Genomic DNA, 7330 nt, shown 5'->3' with positions numbered 1-7330 from the left:
TTGCGGCGGGACCTTCTCAAGTTACGACGGGGAACACCTGGACCCTCCCTTGTGGCCCTAGGAAAGGCCATTCTCCATGCGAGTTGCGAGGGGCCTGTCGGTATTCCTCTGCAGTCGGTGCCGGAGCCTAAGATCTCGAGTGTATTCTATGACGGAACCTGAGGATTCCTCTCCAGGGCTGATATGGATATTGGGGTACTTCTGGAGGCTCCACAGGGGAGGCAGTCCTCTTCTCGAGTGGGGACATACACGTCCGCATTCCTCACAAGCTGGAGCAGCCGTGGTAGGGTTCCCGGCGCCTTGATACAGGGGTCTGTGGCATTCGTTGGAGGCTTTCCCAAGAGGCTTTCCGACAGGGTTGTCACACGTGCCACTGTGGTGTGAGTCGATCCTCGGCGTGCATGTCGAGGAAATGCAGGGAAATCAGGTTCTTCTGGAGTGGACAGAGATATTTTGTGCACATTGGGAATGGTGGCACGACCCCTGGAGTTCCTCACGACTTTCTTTGGACTGCGCCTCCTCCGAGATGCAACAGGAAAGCCAGGAATCCTTTCGGAACGAAGGAGGAAAAGGAACCCTCATCTCGAGCTATGAGGAGGAAACGGGGCTCCTCTTGATGTCGGTAGGATCCTCGGTGTTCCTATCGAGTGGAGGCGGGTATGTCGGAGAACTTTTGAGTTGCTGCAAGGGTGTGAAGGACTGTTTCGAAGTTCAAGAGGGAATGTGTGATTTGCCTCGAGAGGCCTCAGCGGAAAAGGGCCTCATCTCGCCTGGAGGGGAGAACCTCCTGGATTTTCTCGAGTTGCGCCGGACCTTCTTGAGTTACCACGGGGACCTCTGAGACCCTCCCTTGTGTCCTCAGGAAAGGCCAGTCTCCATGTGAGTTGCGAGGTGCCAGTCGGGATTTCCCTGCAGTCGGTGCCGGGGCCTAAGACCTTGTGTGGAGTCGATGAAGGAACCTGAGGATTCCTCTCCAGTGTGACATGGATCTTGGGGTACTTCTGGAGGCCCCACAGGGGAGTCAGTCCTCGTCTCGAGTGGGGACATGCACGTCCGCTTTCCTCACGAGCTGGAGCAGCTGTGGCAGTCTTCCCGACGCCTTGATACAGGGAACTGTGGCATTCTTTGGGGGCTTTCCCACGAGGCTTTCCGACAGGGCTGTCACATTACCACTGTCGTGTGAGTCAATCCTCGGCGTGCATGTCGAAGAAGTGCAGGGAAATCAGGATCTTCTGGAGTGGACTGAGATATTTTGTGCACATTGGCAATAGTGGCACGACCTCTGGAATTCCTCTGGACATTCCTGTGGAGAGCACCTACTCCGACAAGCGACAGGAAAGCCGGGAATCCTTTCCTGACGAAGCAGGGAAAGGAACCCTCATTTCGAGCTATGAGGAGGAAACGGGGCTCCTCTTGATGTCGGCGGGACCCTCGGTGTTTCTCTCCAGTGGAGACAGGTATGTCGTTAAAGTTCTTGAGTTGCAGCAATGGTGTGAAAGACCCTTTCGAAGTTCAAGAGGGAAGGGGTGATTTGCCTCGATACGCCTCAGCCAAAAAGGCCCTCATCTCGCCTGGGGGGGAGAACCTCCTGGATTTCTCGAGTTGCGGCGGGGACCTCTGGGACCCTCCCTTGTGGCCGCAGGAAGGCCAGTCTCCATGCCAGTTGCGAGGGGCCTGTGGGGATTGCTCTCTAGTCGGTGACGGGGCTTAAGTCCTCGTGTGGAGTCTTTGATGAAACTGAGGATTCCTCTCGAGTGCTGACAAGGATCTTGGGGTACTTCTGGAGGCTCCACAGGGGAGTCAGTCCTCGTCTCAAGTGGGGACATACACGTCCGCATTCCTCACGTGGTGGAGCACCCGTGGTAGGCTTCCCGGCTCCTTGATACAGGGATCTGTGGCATTCTTTGGAGGCTTTTCCAAGAGGCTTTCAGACAGGGCTGTCACACGTGCCACTGTGTTGTGAGTCGATCCTCGGCGTGCATGTGGAGGAAATGCAGGGAAATTAGGTTCTTCTGGAGAGGACTGAGACATTTTGTGCTCATTGCGAATGGTGGCACGACCCCTGGAGTTCCTCACGACTCTCCTTTGGAGAGCGCCTCCTCCGAGATGCAACAGGAAGGCCGGGAATCCTTTCCGGACGAAACAGGGAAAGGAGCCCTCATCTCGAGCTATGAGGAGGAATCGGGGCTCCTCTTGATGTGGGCGGGACCCTAGGTGTTCCTCTCGAGTGGAGGCGGGTATGTCGGGGACCTTCTTAAGTTGCCTCAAGGGTGTCAAGGATCCTTTCGAGGCTCAAGAGGGAATGGGGGATTTCTCTCGAGACACTGCAGCAGAAAAGGGCCTCATCTCGCGTTGAGGGGAGAATCTCCTGGTTTTTCTCGAAGTGCAGCAGGAAACTTGGGATTCCTCTCGAGTTATGATGGGACCTCAGGGACCCGCTCGTGTTTCCTCAGTAAATTCCAGGCTCCATGCGAGTTGCAAGGGGAATCTTGGGATTCTTCTCCAGTCGGTTCTGGGGCCTAGGTCCTCATCTTGAGTTGAGACCAGAACCTCATGGTTCCTCTGAAAGACTGACAAGGATCTCGGGGTTCCGATGGAGTTTCAACAGAGGATTCAGGCCTCGTCTTGTGCGGAGACATGGAAGTCTGCTTCCTCTCCAGCTGTAAAAGTAGTGTTAGGCTTCCTGACACTTTCCCTGACCTTTTCCTACCTCCCAGAGCCCATCTAGGCCTGTTTTTGCCCCATTCTTTGCTAGGTCAGCCATGTATTGAATCTTGCTTTTGGGACGTCCTAGAGCACAAGCTCCTTGTGATATTAGGCCCAGATTGAAAGCCTTGTAGGTGTTGTAGGCTGACAGACCAAGGCAGTAGATGAGAGATGGACTCCACTCTGCAAATGGAGAAACCAGATAAACCCTGAGGGGCATATGGCTTGTCAAGGGCAACATCACAGATAAGAAGTAGCCTGTCTGAAAGGGCTGTGTCCTCAGAGCCCAGGCCCTGGCTGCACCCAGGCCTGCCAAAGCTGTGGGGTGAGTGGTGTGGGTGTCACTGTTCCTGCACACTGCCTAAGGGGGTAGGTGAACAGACAGAAACCCAGAGGTTCTCTTGGGGTGTTTTGTGTAAGGTCCCTCAGCAACAAACTCAGGAAATGACATCACTTCCTAGCAACAGAACCCAACAGAACACGGAATCCGGATCTCCAGGCCACAGAGCAGAGAGGAGCCCTCAGCCAATTCGTGGGTGGCCAGGATGTTTTGCTCTTTTCCCCTTCCCAGAGGCCGAGGCCTCGGGAGAGCTCACCGGCAGAGTGTGTGGGAACGCAGTTGGTGCTGCATCAGGACCACCCCCCACCCCCCAGAGGCCTCTTGCCCTTTGCCCAAAGGAACAGAAAGGTAACACGGCAGCTCCAGCCCGGGCCTGGTCCCATCTCCCATCGCACCTGGGTAACCCTGAGTCCATTCCCTGTGTGTGTGGATGGAGGTTTCCTGGAGTATCTCTGCCTCAAGGAAGCCCCTGCGGATGTGGCTCAAATGTCTGTGGGCTGGGTGTGTCCGCACCCCAGGGGAGAGCAGGCGGGGTGGATGGTGAGAGTCCAAGCAGCACAGGCTTCCCATGAAGATCCCACATCCTCAAGGGTGTCTCCTTTGTCCAGGGTGGGTACCAGAGCAGACACATGTTTCTGCTAGCAGCAGAATTTCGAGCGGGCAGAAGCAGATGCCATAATGGTCAGGCCCAGCTCAGTAAACTCCAGGAAGTCTTGGCTGATGGTCAGTGTCACTTCAGAGATTCCCAGTCGATGTGGCCCATGAGGGTGGCGCCCCATTTACCTACCCGATGGAGGCATCAGACACCACCACCCTGCCCATGAGGCCCAGTGCAGGCTCCAGGTGAGCGTGCCCGTGAAGGGATCAGCCCAACTGGGAATGAAGAGGAAGTGGAGAAGGCCTGCTCCACAAATATCACCCGGGACACACCCCGGGGCCTAGTCTCAGGCTGCCATGGATCTCAGCATACCCGGCTCTGACCGTGAGGCCTAAGAACCCCTGCCGCTGAGGCAGCAGGAGGACCTGGAGCCCAGCACGACAGAGCATGAGGTGAGGAGGCTGGGGCTGTGCATATGAGTGTGTGGATGGGGGTTCTGAGCTACACAGGGAGGAGTCCCCGTGTGCTGGGTCTGGGCCTAGAACAAAGGCTGGCCTCACACCACCCATCTTTCACTCTGCAGTCGCAGTGCATCCTATGCTGGGTATTTGCGATTCTCTGGGAAGCTTTCTGTCCCCGTATACACACATCAAAATGCTGGCGATGGGTAAACTTCTCTTCTCTCACAGCTCTAGTACTGGCTGCTCATTACAACCAGACTCCACTTCCAAGTCCTGTCCCTACAGCAGTGGGTGCTACAGGTGCAGGACCCAGGGATCTACAGAGGGGAGATAGAGACCTGAGACTTCCTTTCCGAAAGACACTGAGCCAGCTGGGTACTGGCCAGCACACTGGACATATTGGACCTCTGTGCCTGCAGGACCCACAGCCACAGGCACTTAGGTCCTCTCCCCTCTGCAAGAACATCCACCTTCACCTGCACCGGTACCTACTCAGGCTTTGGCAGGAGAATCTGAGACAGGGGATGAGTCACCATCTCTGCAGGGAGAGCCTGCCCTGGCTCCAGCCCAAGACCCCAGATGCCCATGATGCCTGAGCCACCCCTGCAGGGAGAACGGGCCCCCACTCTGGACAGAGACCTGGAGCCCTTTCTGGAAACACCTCGTCCAGTGGTGTGGTTGGCTCTGCAGTCTCCATCACTGTCTGCTTCCCTTGGATGCCATCAACTCGCTCCCCACCCAGGACAGATGAGTGCCCTTCCCCTGAGCATATTTGCATCTTGTTTTTGTGGAGTTTTCTTGTGATGTTTTATATTTTTACTGCTTTATGTATTTTTTTTTTCTGTTAAGTTTTTGTTAATACATTTTACTTTAATTGAAACAATTTGGGAATATTAAGGCCTTCACAGTGCTGTGTAGCCATCAACAGAGTCTACATTCGCACCTTCTCATTGTATCCCCCCACTTCCAAGCAAAGCCTGGATTCATGTCAAGCACTCCCAATTCCTCCCTCCCCCACCTAACAACATTTAGTGTTCTTCATTCTCCATTTCTTCCCATTCTTTGGATGTCCGCAATCAATGCCAATCACTGAAATGATTTAAAAAAATGGATTTTCTTTTCTGACAGAAAGGGAATGTTATAGGCTCTTAAACTTGTTAGACTCCTTGAATTCCCACAGTTTTTACAGTCCATGGAGTTATCTAGGCCAGAATACTGGAGTCGATATCTTTTCCATGCTGCAGGGGATTTTTCAGACTCTCCACATATTGGAAGACTAACTTAAGAATTATTGTTATTATTTCACTGGACATAGTAGCCTTTGGGTAACCGAAAAGAGAGTGTACGTACTTTCAGGATGTCATCTGCAAAATGAAGCCCTTTCGGCAAATGTGATCAGAACCTCCAGTCAGGCATTGCTGTTGTAAATGTGACTTCTCAGCCAGAAGGGAGATGTGGAGCTCTTCCTGTTCCACAAACAAATTCACAGAAGAAGTCAAAGGAGAGAGCTGGAAAATGAAAAACACCAACGACCAAAAAGCGTTCCTCATTGGACAAAGCTAGAGAAAACCCAACATCCTATGGCCAAAAAACCCTCTTGGAAATGAATGTTCAGTAAGGAAGAGCAGAAACATTTGAGGGTGGACAGGCCATGACCATGGCCAGTGTAGTTTTGAGATGGTCTGAGCTCTCAGGTGAAGAAACATACCAGTGTAAATCCTTTGCAGACAGCAATGATGGTCATCACCGTGTAAGCGTTTAGTCTGGTGTCAACATGCCCTGCGTACTACACGAGGAAGCAGACCTGGGTCTCTTCCTCTACCCCACATCCAACCCTCAGGAAGGCAGCTGGCTCAGCCATGAACTGCGACCACCTCCAGGGTAGACTCCACCTTCTCTTCTCTATGCACCGTGAACCTGCGCACAGTGTTACTTCAGAACCTCAAGAAACTCGCCCCATCCCCACTAGAGCCAGAAGCCTCCCCTGGCATCCAAACGCCTGTGGAATCACTTAGGCCCAAGCCCTAGTTCTGAACCCCTGGAGCCTCTTTCAGCCTCTACAGTGGGAATAACCAGGTCCTTTATACACAGATTCCCAGCTGTCAGATCTGACCTTTGGATTCACAGTCAGCTCTGTCCCTCCCATGGCAGCCAGGTGGGCCACCATGCAGGCAAAGGAGCACATGAATTGAGTTTCAAGGGAGGCATTGAAAAGACAGCATTGGATACAACACGTTGCAAACTGAGGGAGGGCCCCTATGCGTCTCAGAAAAGGCCTGTGGTGTGCAAGTGTGGAGGAGGGCTTCGATGGTGCAAAGGAAAGAGAGATTCTCAGGGCCAAAGGCTCTTGGCCTCTCCTTTAGCAGCTCCAGTGTTAGCCTGTGAACATTGGACAGCCAATATGGTCACATGAGCATGACTCTAATTTCCTCAGAAAGCAAGAGAAAGGGAGCAAGCTGTGGGAGGGCCCGGAGTGTGTGGTGGGTTGGATGAAGGGAGGTGCCATTCCTTTCTTCAGTGCAAACTGATTTTGTGATGCTCCTAGCTGCCAGACTGTAGTTACCAAGTCAGGTCACCGCAGCACCCAGTGTGGGCGGGGTGCCTTAGCCCCTGTCACATGGACAAGCTTCATCATGCGGATTCCCTGAGTTTTAACAGTAGGAACTGCGGGGTTTGTCTGGGTTACCCCCTTCTTAGAATCCCAGTTTTGTCCTTTAGACTAAGGACATCAATTGCTACCTTAGCAGGTTGCGACCTTAAACCTGTGAAGACTCATTAGGGTAATCCTACAATTAGAAGCTGCCCTTAGGAAATATTGGGCTTCCCTGATACCTCAGCTAGAGAAGTATCCTCCTGCATTGCAGGAGAGCCCAGTTTGATTCCTGAGTTAGGAAATTCTGATCTACTGCAGAAGGGAAAGGCTACCAGCCCAATATACTTGGGCCTCTTTGTGGCTCAGCCAGTAAAGAATCCACTTGCCTGTGGAGACCTGAGTATGACCCCTGGGTTTGGAAGATCCCCTGGAGAAGGGAAAGGCTGCCCACTCCAGTATTCTTGCCTGCACAATTACATGGATCCTATAGTCTACCGGGTTGCAAAGAGTTGGACACGACTGAAGGACTTCTCCATTCACTTTCAAGAGAGATCCCCTGAATCCAGATTAGAATGGAGTCTCCCAATGCCATCTGGCATTTCTTCCCTGAAGCCAACCAAAATCCACACACT

Source organism: Oryx dammah, unplaced genomic scaffold (genome assembly GCF_014754425.2).
Source record: "Oryx dammah isolate SB20612 unplaced genomic scaffold, SCBI_Odam_1.1 HiC_scaffold_11150, whole genome shotgun sequence".
In the NCBI taxonomy this organism is placed as follows: domain Eukaryota; kingdom Metazoa; phylum Chordata; class Mammalia; order Artiodactyla; family Bovidae; genus Oryx; species Oryx dammah.
Note: the sequence above shows the minus strand (reverse complement) of the source record.